The following is a 13,258-nucleotide window of genomic DNA, read 5'->3' as shown; positions in this document are numbered from 1 at the left end:
AGTGAAAACTCTAACAGCAAACTCTAAACTCTAACCGCTAAACTCTAAACTCTATTTGTCAAACGGGGCCTATAGCTACCTCTCTACCTCCAAGCCTTTGAGATATTCCAATAGAAAATGTCATAAGTTGAAAGCTTCTTTAGAGGTACCACAATACATTATCTCTTCTGATGAAGATGATACCAAGCTCATATCTGCAATTTTCAAAAGGAAACTCCCAGGAGTTAAAGCAAGTATGAATACCATCTTTACTCTTTTTATAAGAAGTTTCACTTTTTGTTTGGAATGCTGATTATTTAATCCCAGGTACTTCTGGTGTTGTTAACATTGAGCTCAAGATTACTAATGATCCTTCTTCTGAGAAGTTATCACCTCGTAGCCTTACCAGCCATCCTTCACTCGGTGCTTTGAAAGCAGTTGACCCAACATTAAATTCAATGGGTGGCCTGGTTGATGAATATGTTCTCAATCCTTCTCCTCTTTCTTCAAGTCATGCTACCCCCAGTTGGGAATGTGGCCACTTTCCTTTTGGAAGGAAGTACTTCCCCTCAGTTGGAAGAGGTTGATCATCTCCACGTGGATTCTCCTGATGAAGATTCCTTTCATCAGTTTAATAAGGATCCCTTGGAGCCATGTTCTTTAGATGTTGAAGTTACGAGCCTAAATACTAATTCAATCGATGTTGAAGCAACATCTTCTATTGCTGGGAGTGAGGATCCAAAAGATGTTACTCCTTTAGAGGTCACACCCTTAAGGAGCAATACTGAGCTTTTGATTACGTTTGTATGCAAACATTCTTCATCAAGTTCACCATCTACTTCTGGGACTAATTTGCCTTTCTTTCCTCATGAATTTATTTTAGACTTCCTCAATATGAATCCATATCCTCATCAGACTCCATTCTCTTGCTAACTTGACTTCTCTTCTTTATGATGCAGAGGGAAGCACTCAATAAGTAAGTGTGATGAAATAGTCTGAAGGAGGGAAATATGTTAATTTGCAAATAACCATCCTTTTAATGAATCAACCTTCCTCTGTTAGCAATGATCATTCTTCCACTAACGAGTTTCCTGAGCATATAAAACAAGAAGACAAAATCAGGGATCTCTACTTTACCTTATCGAACCCTTATAATCAGGCTTTTGCACCACTAGTGGAAAAATGCTCTTTTGCTACATTACAAATGCTTTGGTTTTTATAAAAATGGAGCATTTGAAATTACAAAATTGAGAAATAAAAGAAAAAAGAACGCCAAATTTAACATTTTAGTCAAATGCTCCGTTCAAACGGAGCATTTGAGTCATTTAACCCGTTCAAGTTATACCCTCTCCACTCATTATCTCCTCGTTGCTTTAAAAAAAAAAACCTTTAACGCCTCATTTTTTCAACCCCTCAAATCCCTAATTTCCCACCTCCCTTCTCTCCAACGCCTCCCTTCTCGCAACTTCCTTCGCGCACTGAAAACCTTAGAAATCCGATAATCAGCGACGACGAGGGTGATGATAACGACGTTGATGATGAAGAAGATAATGATTGAAGGTCGTGGAAACAAGTTGCTCATATTGTGTATAAGGTTGTCGGGTCGTTTCTACCATTTTCTCTCTAAGTTTGTTATTTTCTTGCTATTTCAAACTGTGATTTTCTTGCTATCATGTTTTTTGATTTGAAAGCATTGCTGAATTGTTTATAGTTCAGAATCATAGAATTTGCTCTGCTTTTTTATTCTGTTATTTTTTTTTTTTTGAAAATTCTTAGTTGATAGAGCTCGGTAGTTTTTTTTTAATCACTTAAGTGTGGTGAAGCTAAAATGATATGCCATGTTTTTTTGAATAGGTAATTAAAATGTTAATAATTAATGCAGCTTTTGCAGAATTTGGTGAGGAACCATAACAGTACCTTGAAATTTGAATCTCCTCCCTCCCTTTTTTTATAGTTCTTGATCTTGTCTTGTTATTAGAGGTTAAGTTGACTATTTATGAAAGCTCTGCTCTCCCATCCCCATCTTACTTATGTGGCAATGTTTCATATGGTTTCAATTTCAGGTATTTAATTTTTAGATTTTCTGCAAATTTGAATTTTGTTGAAGCTTAGAATTGTTTAATGTTGGTTTTTAAATATGAATTCCTTGTTGTTGTCTTCTGCAAGGTTCTGTTGTCCCGGGCTGTAACAATGTAATGTTTTCTTAAAGTTACGTGACCTATGTAGTTGTAGGCTTATAGTCATGTTATCAGATTTTCAGTGCTTGTCATTTTGTGAAGGTTCAAGGAAGAGATCGGTATATGTCAAGTTTGTAGCGGAGCAGCTGGGTTTAGATGGTTCTTATGTTTCACGTACTTACATAGAACAAATCCAGCTGGAGAAGCTTGTAAACGATGTCTTGGTATTCGTTCTTATATAACTCTTCTGTGGTTTTTGGCTAGGATGTGTTTCTCTCTAGTCTCCAGTTACCATATCTTATTATCTGCAGGCTTTGCCAGATGATTTGAAGAGTAAGCTCGATCAGCATAGATGATGAAGTAGTTTCTAGTCCTAAAGAAGCACTTTCTCGAGCTTCGACAGATTCGAGAGTCAAATATCTTTACGATTCTACTGCATCCCATGTTAAGATAAGGTGTTATCACTTCTACCTTTTCTTTTTTCCATTTTTTTGGGGCTTGAGTGAAACATCTCCTGTCATAATTTGACAGCATTGTTGCTGCTTAGCATTGTTGTTGTATTTTAGGTTTTTTTTTTGTTTTTTCAGGATTTTCTCTGATTGAAAGACTTTCTCTCTCACCTCGATTCGCCATTCTGGTATTAGATTCCCTCATGATATTTGTGATTAGGGTTTCAGAACTTTCTGTTTTCTCTCATGTTTCTCAAATTCATCGCGAAAGAATCTGTCAATAAAAAAATACCTTTGAAAATTGTAGAATAGCCTAGCAGCAAGAAGGTGATGCAATCTGATAGTGATGAAATTAACTTGAAAAACAACACTTCATGCAAATAGTTGGTTATCATTAAGTGTTTAACTTGTTTACTTTTATTTATCAAACCCTTGCTAATGAAGGATTAGTAGCGTGTGAAAGATCAGTTTTTAGTACTTAAAAAGACTAGATGTCAATATAATTAGAAAATTAGATGATTGGGCTAGAATTTGTTGATGATGAATAATTTTCTGAGAAAGATACATAAATCTAGAATCTTGTTTATGAAAATTGATGATGTAGTGTTTTGAGTAAAAGTGTATTAAAGCACACCGCATATCTGATGCTACTCTCAGTGTACTCACTTGTATGATTGTTTGGTTTGTGATAGTGTTATACTAGTCTAATTGTTCTGTTCATTGACTAGCTAGACTATGATGAATGTTAAAGCTCAATTTTTATTTACTTCTCTGATTTAAGGTCACAATGATCGAACTAAAACCTTCATTTTTGTCTCTTCAAACCCACAAATCTTCCCCTCTATGACGTGGTGTTTTTGGTGCTGTTGGAGGGCGGTACCGCCCTCGTCAAGCTGCAGTGAATGCTGCTGCTCCTTTGATGCAGTTGCCGAAGTTCTTCCTGCTCTAGTGCAGCAGCAGTTCTTCCTGCTCTAGTGCAGCAGCGGCTCTTCCTTGGAGATTTTTCTCCTTCAACTCGCATTGCTTTTCTGAGTTTGTTATGGTAACTTCTGCACCTCTTCTGTTGCTGCTTTTTCCAGTAGCACAGGGAGGCATAATACTAACATCTATGATGCATGAGTGATGATGAAAGCACCATTGTATGATTATATATCTGCATCTCTAAAGGTTGTGTTATAGTAGTGTGAGTCACCATCATTGCATTTGTAATGGGATTAAAGTCTATTAATAACGCACTTGTGGGAAACAACCTAACTCAAAGTATGAATCTCAATTCATCATTTTTATTATTATCGCTAAGCCTGTCACTATTGTTTCCGACTTCATGAAGAATGTTTGTTATCAATGTGAACTTGTATATGGTCGTGGAACTTAAAAAAGTATATATAGGGTGGTTTATGACTAAATAAAAAAAGAAGACAGTAATTTTCTTCATAAAGGATAATTTAGAAGGTGGTTTCTCGCAAATATTCCCCATTTTGGGCCAACATTAGTCATAAGACAAAACTATATTCCTTTTAAAGCTATAATATTACTGTCAACTTGTGCAAAGATTCCACTAAAAAAGGAATTGCAACAGTCAGAGGATCAAATAAAGTAGAAAAAAGAACAGTACATATTTGATTAGCTAGTTTTATTAACAACTTTTTAAACTCACTAACTAATGGTAAAAAGAACAAGATAGGAGAAACAAAGAGGTTGTGCCTCGAAATTGCATAATTAGCTTAAAATTATTCACTTATGTGATGGATTTCCATATTTATTACTATTGTGATGGATTTCTTTTGTCTCCATCAGGACCAAAAGGCTCATGAAGCTATATTGAAAGTGCTCAATCTTTATGGGTTTGTCCTATACCCTTATTTCTCATCTGCTTATATTTTGTTTGATTTGTGCAAACTCCAACTGACTACAATTTGCCTTGATGCAGGGTCGCAAAGGAGCCCGTGCTAGATGAATGGACTAGGAGAGCTCAACTTTGTGCCATGTTGTATGAGGCTGTAGGTTTCAATTGACTTGTAGCTATCTTGTCCAGTATAATTAGAGCATCTTTGGATTCTATTTATTTATTTTTTGAACTTATAAGTTCGGTTAGTTTGTACTTGATGCAATTCAGATGTTTGTCTTTTAAGAAGGGAGTTTGACTATTTGAAGCATGATAGTGAATCAGCAGGTTGGGTAACTAATGGTTTGATTGCTACGCCTTTGCCTCACAATATTTTTAACAACACAAATTTCTGATGCACATAGTAGCTAATGTTAACGTAAGATATGTATAGCTGTTGTATATGTAAAGCTTGAAGACCTGTTACTCTTGCTGCTGGCCAGCAGGGGTAGCAGGTCTGAATTTTTTTTTTATAAGAAAAGCTCAAATGCTCCGATTGTTAAGGAAAACCCGGAGCATTGGTTATAACAAATGCTCCGGTTTTTCCTTAAAAACCGGGGCATTTAAAACAAAATGCTCCGGTTGTAAACCGGAGCATTTGTAAAATGCTCAAATGCTCGTATGACGTCTGCTACGCGTTAAATACGGAGCATTTGGGGCCTAAACAACCGGAGCATTTGAGGTTTTTTCTACTAGTGCACATACACATAAGTAGATCTTGGAATCCCTGATTTCTTAAGGTTTTGAGTATTGAATACCTTATTTTAATTATGTCAAAGAGACTCTTCTTCTTCAACAATGTAATGCTGAAACAAGAGTTCATTCTCTCAAGTTCTTAGCTCAAAAACTTCAGGAAGAGGAAACCTCTTTGGAAATTGAAGTCAAATCCTTCAAACGCTTCAGTAAACAAATCTAAGATTCTTCGAGTTCTTTTGATCAAAAGTTGAAGCTTCTTATGAGGAAGGACAATCTCTCAAGAATCGGATGGCTTAGATCAATAAAGAGGAGATCAACATTATCGATGAGAAGTCTTCACTTCAGAACTCCATTGATACTGAACAGAAGAAGTTGCACTAAGGATGAATCAAGCTTGCCAATCTGAGGCAAAAGATGTTCAAAGATATGGATGTACAACAAAGCTTAATCCTTTAGAAGGAAAAACTTTGTAATGCTTGGTCAGCCATTAAAAACCTTAGTTTAGCTGTTTGACAATGTTGGAATGTATAAGATGTAATATTAATATTAATGTTGTAATTTTAATGATCCCTTGTTTTTTGGAGCTATTCTGCATGTTTTTGTTGAACCACATGATCATGTTGTTCCCATATAAATGGATGATATTTCTTTAGAAATTTGTCGTTTAAGGATCTATCTTTAATATTGCCATCTATATCCTTTGATATGTATGAATTTCTAGACATTTTCTTATGAATGATAAAGGGACCTTGCCACTTAGGTGACCATTTCCTTAGTTGTGGATTATTGTAAGCCGCTTCTGGCAAAAACATTTTCCAAACCTTATCATTCTCCTGGAATTGTATAGGCACTAAAATTTTTATTATAGGCCCTAGCAACCTTTTCCTTTTGAATTCTCATCTCGACTAAAGCTTCTTTCTTAACCTCTAGAGCATCCATGACCTCAATGTTCATCCCTTGTGAATAGTCATCTCCTAATAATCCCATTTGTTGGGATATCCTTGATGATCTTTCATTCACTTCAGTTGGGATTACTGGAATCTGTTCATAAATTAAGTTAAAAGGAGTAACTCATGTTGCTTCCCTTTTAGAGGTCCTGTAAGCCCATAGGGCATGTAGCAGCAACTCATCCCATTTTCTTGGATTGTTATCTATGAGTTTTGAGATCATTTTTACTATGATCTTTTTGGTAGCTTCATCTTGAATGCAACTTAGTAATCCCAAACTGATTAAGATAATACAATAGGTCAGGATTTCTAAAGACTGTGACTTGATCAAAGGTGATCGATTCTGGAATTCCAAATCTTGTAAAGAATTCTTCTTTTAGGAAATTTATTACAACCTAGGTATTGATCTTATTCAAATCTTGAGCCTCCACCTATTTGGTGAAGTAATTAATCACCACTAGAATGTATGAATGCTTCTTAGAAGATACAGGATTGATTTCCCCTATGGCATCCACTGTCCATCCTCTGAAGGGCCAAGGTTTAAGAATGTACTTAATTCTGAAGCTAGTGTCCTACTGATAGGTCCAAACTTATGACATCTTTTGCAACCTTTAGCATAGTCTATACAATCCTTTTTCATGATGGGCCAAAATAAACCATGCTTATGTAACATCCATCTCATTTTGAGGCTATTTTGATGAGCTCTGCATAACCCTTGGTGAATTTCTGACATGAGAGTTAGAGCTTCTCCAACGTCCACACATCTTAAACGTAATCCTTCTGGATTCTTTCTATGTAGCTCATCAAATTGTATATACAACTTAGTAGCTGCCATTTTGACTCTATTTGGCAATTTTTCCCAATGGGTTTTGAAGATACTGGATAATTTAATCTCTCTAATCCTTTTCCTCTCTTAATATTGAGATTCTATAGACTCCCAATACATTTTTTGACCCTTCCTTATCAGTTTCACCAAGAGGTTCTAGGATATTCTCTTGGAGAATGATATCTTTATTTTGTGAAGGTGTTTCTTCTCTAGCAGAATCTATATGGGACAACTGGTCTGCTACTTTATCTTCTTCCCTGGGAATGTGTATGAAAGTGATTTCCTTAAATTGTTTGGAGAATTTATGTGCTTTCTTACCACACTCCTGCGATACTGATGATATGCTCTTGAATTCTTCATTCACTCGATAAATAAACAACTGGGAATTCCCATATACCTTTGCTTTCTTGGCTCCCAACTCTATCAGCATCTCCAAACCAATTAATAGAGCTTGTTAGTCTTGGACGAACACTTAAGCAACCACAAGAGGGGGGGGGGTGAATTGTAGTTGAAGAGATTTTCAAACTTTTTGCGGAAATAAAAAAGTAATTAAGCTAGAAAGAAATAATTGTATGAATTAAGAAAGAACTAGGAACACAAGATTTTTACAAAGAAAACTTCCTAGGCCCAATAGGAAGAAAAACCTTGACCACGAGGGATTTTGACTCAATTCTCTTTAATAACTTTTAGGCCAAAAGACTCTCTTTTGTACAACCTAAACTCGGACCAACTCTGTTCCTCTAGGAACTGGTTCCCTGTCAGCCTGTTCCCCTGAACAGTTGACTTCTCCCTTGACTTTACTCAAAGTCTTTTCTCTTTCTCTGTTCTCTTTCTCTTTCTCTTTTTTCTCTCAAAATGATTACAGACTTAGATTCACTCAACCCAATCCATAATACATCAATTTCTAAGAAGAAGATAACCGAATGTACTTTCTCTAATAATATTACATAAAATTCTGAAGGTATATTTTTAGACCATTACAAAAACTCTATTTGTAGGGATCTTTTTCTTCTCGAATTCTTCTCCACAATCTTCTCAAGATCTTCTCCATTAACCCACGTAGCTTCAGCCACTTCTCCTCAATATGTCCGTTGATAATTCCGTTGGCATTTGGCTTCCTTAAACGTAGCCACTTTATCCACGTTCACACGCCTTAAAAATAGAGTGGTTGTTGTGGTTCCTAAAATGTAGGAACTACCTCAAGCGTTCTATTTTTAACGCATCTTAGGTTAGTGTTTTGCGGCTTTAGATTGTAGGCAACCGAAAGATGTTGCACACTAACTCAACACAATATCATGGAACCTTGAATATTCAATTTGTTACATCCATAATATTACCGATAGTACAAATAAGTTATAAACAACTTAATTTTGATTAAACACTTAATCAATTCTTCATAAGTTATTTAACATGTTATTTGTGAAATCTAAAGATAACTAAACTAATTAAAACTAGAAAAAATAAATCAAACAAAATAAAATAAACGAAAACAGAAAATTAAATCTAAGACATATAAAAATTACTTCTAACATAATAAACTAAAACCGAATTAATAAACAAAAGTCATGAAACTTAATTATATGTCATTATCAAAATAGTGAAATACATATTCCCCCTTTTTTATTATGACAAATAATTAAAAAAAATTTAAGTTTTTATGTTTTTAAAAAAATACAAAGATTAAGACCTAAACTACACAGAAAATAAACTACACAAAATAAAATATCCACAATCTAACCTAGTTGAGACTGGGAACAGGATCAGACAAGACAAGGAACAGGGATGAGAAAAATATTCATAGGAACTAAGATAAAAAAATTTTGACACACTTATATCTCTTCCCCCTTTGTCATTATCAAAACTAAGGATTGTACCTGCAGCACTAGAGAGTCAACAGTCTAGGCATCAAGCAAGTTGCTCAACCAAACATCTCATAATATTAGCCATCCAAACACACAAACATAATAGGCATGCAGAGAGCAATATTATAGCCAGCATTTATCAGTCAATGTGCAGAGTAAGGCAAAAGATAGTTAATAAAGTAAGGAGAAATTTAAAAGTACTTCGTGTGTCTCAGAAGGACACAGGAAGAGAAATCCAAAAGATTGTTTAATAATTACAGCCAAAAAAATTGTTCACATTTTCCAAAGTTAAGTGAAGTTAGGATTTGGTTCTTTTGAAGAGAGAGGAGACCACAAAATCTATATTGGAGAGCACACCATCCACCTTGTTCCTGATCCCAGTATCACATTCTTGAGTGCAAGCATTTGATCTTGCTGCTGAGAGTCCAGAACATGGACAGTAGCTTCAATGGCATTGATCTTGGTGTGCAGAAGGGTCAAGGAGTCCTGAATTTCCCGGAGCAGCTTGTTAAGCCCAGTTGTAGAGAGTAATGGAAAATCCACAGCAGTAGAAGGGACAGGGTCAGAATCTAGGTGAATGAAGACTGTGTCACCTTGATCCTGCTCCTTCTGGAACTTGGACCCAGCCAACCTTTGGCTTTTTTGACAGACCCTGGCAACCCCTTCTTCATCCAACTTTCTGTTACTACCTACTTCAACCTTAACCGGAGTTTCTTCTCTCTCAAAATCTATCTTCCCATTCACCAACCTTAAACTCAGCCTAGTCAAAGTTTCTTTGGTAAGATAATTTTCTGGCTCAAGAGAAAAGGAGGGACTAGGAGGTAGTTTAACTTTGCATTGTTTGAAAACAGAGGAAAGAAGATTTCCATAACCCACTTTGGTGTTATGGGTAATGCAGTGGAGAGATGTGAAATTATGAGGGAGGGAAGGTTGATTTTTATGTTTTCAGCAAGGCACTACATAATGGAAAGATCCATTAGACTTGCCAGGGTTCTTTTGGAGGAGCGGGGTAAAATGAAACGCTAAACAAATGAAATAGCACTTATGAAATGGAGACAATCTTTTTGATCTAAAGATAAAGCATTAGAATTGCCGTTAAAGAAAGCAAGAATTTGAGCATTGGTGACCCATTGATGTTCAACTTAGCCCTACCCTTAATGTAGTCCTTGTAACCCTCATGCGGAACATCAAACCATTCCCCCAGTTTCTTCTCAGTAATTGTAACTACAGACCCATTAACAATTGACACACACACACCCTCAGTTATGTAAACCCAGAACAAAAAGCTTTCATCTCTTTTTCATAAAAGCCCTCATCTATGCTAACAATTTTTAACCACTTCTGAAATTTTAAAATTTTCAATAACTCATTCCACTTAACTTTTTGCACCATGCAATGTCTACACAAAACCCACAGAAATTGTGAAGATTTAGTTTTCTTACCTCTTTTGTAGGTACAGTATTTCTTGTTCTTGATCGCTTTCTACTCGTTATCACCTTTTCCTTTTTCGGGGAGAGAGAAACAGGTGCAGAAGATGCCGATTTTGACCCAGTAGAATCTGCGTCATTCTTGGATGATTCTTGAGCACTTAATTCATCGTGAGATGGTGTTTTCTCTTTCGGAAAGTTTTCATGATCACCAGAATTTTGAGTTTTGGAAGACATGCTGACAGAGTTTTGGTGTGAGGTTGAAGATGAGAATGAGGAGAGAGAGAGAGACTTGTGAGTTGATGTGAGAGAGAAATTATGAGGGGTCAGTGATTTGATGTGTTGGGTTTATAAAGTAATCATGATTCGTGTGAAAAGAAATGGAGAGTAGGTTTAATGAAAGGTTTATGGGTTTTTGAAGTCAATAATGGTTTCTTCATTTAACCTTAGATTAATTGAACGCGTAATTTTGGCCATAATTCAGATTAATGTTTTTAATTTTTGGACGGAAAGGTGTGAAAAGAAAAAGAAACAAGGAAATTTGGAGGTAAATTAGAGAAATGGAAGAAGAAAAAAATTTACTCTTGCATATGATAAAAATGTGTCCATAATATACAAACTACATACGTACCAAATATGTGCAAGGACACTAAGGGTAATATTCAGAGACATATGTGAGTCCTTATACTTGACCCTAGGTGTATGAAATTAATTCATGAAGATTGCAGGACATACTTAGTAAGAAACAATTTGGGGGAAACAACATATGTGTACATTAAACAATTTTTATCATTCCTAGTTCCAAGCGTATCTTTTCAAACCTGTCCCTAGATAGAGGTTTGTCAATATGTCAGCTATTTGATTTTCAGTAGGACAAAAATCAACTTTGACTAACCCTTCTCTACATTGTCTTTTAGGAAATGATGTCTAATGTGAATATGCTTGACTCTAGAGTGATGAACTGGATCCTTGAAATGCAAATGCACTAGTGTTATCACAGAAATAGGAACACACTTGAATTTATGCCAAAGTCACGTACCTGTTGCTTGATCCACAATACCTGAGAACAGCATGCAGCAGCTGCCACGTATTCAGCTTCTGCTGTGGAAAGAGCAACGTGTTTTGTTTCTTTGAGCTCCAAGAAACCAAGCTTGATCCTAGGAACTGGATAATACCGATGTACTTTTGCGATTCACCAAGTCTCCAGCATAGTCAGCATCGGAATAGCTTACTAGATCAAAGATGTCACTTCGAGGATAGAACAAACAAATCATCACTTCCTTTCAAATATCTAAGAATCCTTTTAACAGCTGTCAAATGGGATTCCTTAGGATTTGATTGGAATCTTGCACATAAACCAACACTAAAGGATATATCAGGCCTACTAGCAGTTAGATAAGTAAGGAGCCAATCATACCTCATAGAGTTTCTGATCTACGGACTTACCACTTTGATCCTCATCTAACCTTGTACCTGTTCCTATAGGAGTATGGTTTGTTTTTGCTTGATCCATCCATATTTTTTCAATAACTCTTTTACGTATTTTTGTTGATGGATCATTGTTCCTCTTTCAGTTTGCTTGATTTGCAAACCAGAAAGAAGTTTAACTCTCCCATCATACTCATTTCAAATTCACTACGCATTAACTCAGCAAATTCTTTACAAAGAGATTCGTTAGTTGCACCAAAAATTATATCATCCACATAAATCTGAACCACTAGGATGTCTGTTCCTTTGGATCGAAGGAACAGGGTCCTATCAACTTTGCCTCGTATAAATCATTAGAAAGTAAGAATTTTCAAAGTCTTTCATACCATGATCTAGGAGCTTGCTTAATCCCATTAAATTCTTTATCTAGCTTATAGACATGATTGGAAGATCCGGGTTTTCAAAACCAGGAGGTTGTTCCACATAGACGTCTTCAATCAAATATCCATTTAAAAAGGCACATTTGACGTCCATTTGGTACAACCTAAAACCCATGAATGATGCAAAGGCAATCAAAATTCTTATTGCTTCTATTCTAGCTACAGGAGCAAAGGTTTCATCAAAGTCAATACCTTCTTGTTGATTATACCCTTTGGCTACGAGTCTGGCTTTGTTTCTTATGACTGTTCCATGCTCGTCTAGCTTGTTCCTGAAGACCCATTTTAGTCCAATCACCTTTTGGTTTTTAGGCTTGGTCTCAAGGTGCCAGACCTTGTTCCTCTGGAACTCATTCAGTTCCTCTTGCATGGCGTTTATCCAGTCAGACTCCAGAGGGCATCATTGTGATCTCGTGGTTCTGTCATAGACAAAAAGGCATGGAAAGCACAAAAATTTTTCAGTTGGGATCTCGTTTGAGTTCCCTTTTCAATATCACTTACTATTAAATCCAATGGATGGGATTTTAAGTGTTTCCAGGTCTTGGTTCAAATCTTTTGTCTCTGCTCCTCCAGTTGAGGAGCTTCATTCTCTCGTCTACTGGATGAATTTCTGGTGCTGTTCCTCCTGTATAACAGGATCAGGAACACTATCTCTTCTTCAGGAATATGCTTTTTGTCGGTTCCTGCAGGTGTTAGTTCCTCATCAATGTTTACTGACTCCTCAATACGAGTCAGTCCTATTTCAAAGTCATTTTCATGACTTGGTTCCTGCAGAGAGTTAGTTTCATCGAAAATAACATGGAACTTTCCTCAACACACATTGTTCGTTTGTTGTAAACTCTATATGCCTTACTACTTAAAGCATATCCAATAAAAACAGCCTCATCGCTTCTAGCATCAAACTTTCCTAAATTGTCTTTACCATTGTTATGTACAAAGCATTTACAGCCAAAGATTCTAAAGTATGAGATATTGGGTTTTCTTCCTTTGAGTAGCTCATAAGGGGTCTTCAAGACAATAGGTCTTAGCATGACTCTATTGATTATGTAGCATGCCGTATTCACTGCTTCAGCCCAGAAATTCTTCGGAAGGTTGCTTGCTATGATCATTGTTCTTGCCATGTCCTCCAAAGTGCGATTCTTCCG

General features: G+C 36.2%; 1 long non-coding RNA gene across 3 annotated transcripts; it reads left to right on the top strand.

Annotated features, from left to right (window-relative positions):
- Nucleotides 1-948: 948 nt before the first annotated feature.
- On the top strand, nt 949-4,761 carry LOC104901605 (uncharacterized). Of its 3 annotated transcripts, none has more exons than XR_008967406.1 (6): nt 950-1,573; nt 2,259-2,380; nt 2,468-2,611; nt 2,744-3,647; nt 4,403-4,449; nt 4,536-4,761. It is a non-coding gene; the product is annotated as an uncharacterized LOC104901605 (long non-coding RNA). The 3 variants fall into 3 exon arrangements; XR_008967407.1 differs by having other exon boundaries at nt 953-1,573; nt 2,468-2,793; nt 3,387-3,647; XR_008967405.1 differs by having other exon boundaries at nt 949-1,573; nt 2,468-3,647.
- The last annotated feature ends 8,497 nt before the right edge of the window (nt 4,762-13,258 follow it).

Source organism: Beta vulgaris, chromosome 8 (genome assembly GCF_026745355.1).
Source record: "Beta vulgaris subsp. vulgaris cultivar EL10 chromosome 8, EL10.2, whole genome shotgun sequence".
In the NCBI taxonomy this organism is placed as follows: domain Eukaryota; kingdom Viridiplantae; phylum Streptophyta; class Magnoliopsida; order Caryophyllales; family Amaranthaceae; genus Beta; species Beta vulgaris.
This window is presented reverse-complemented; position numbering and strand designations above follow the sequence as displayed.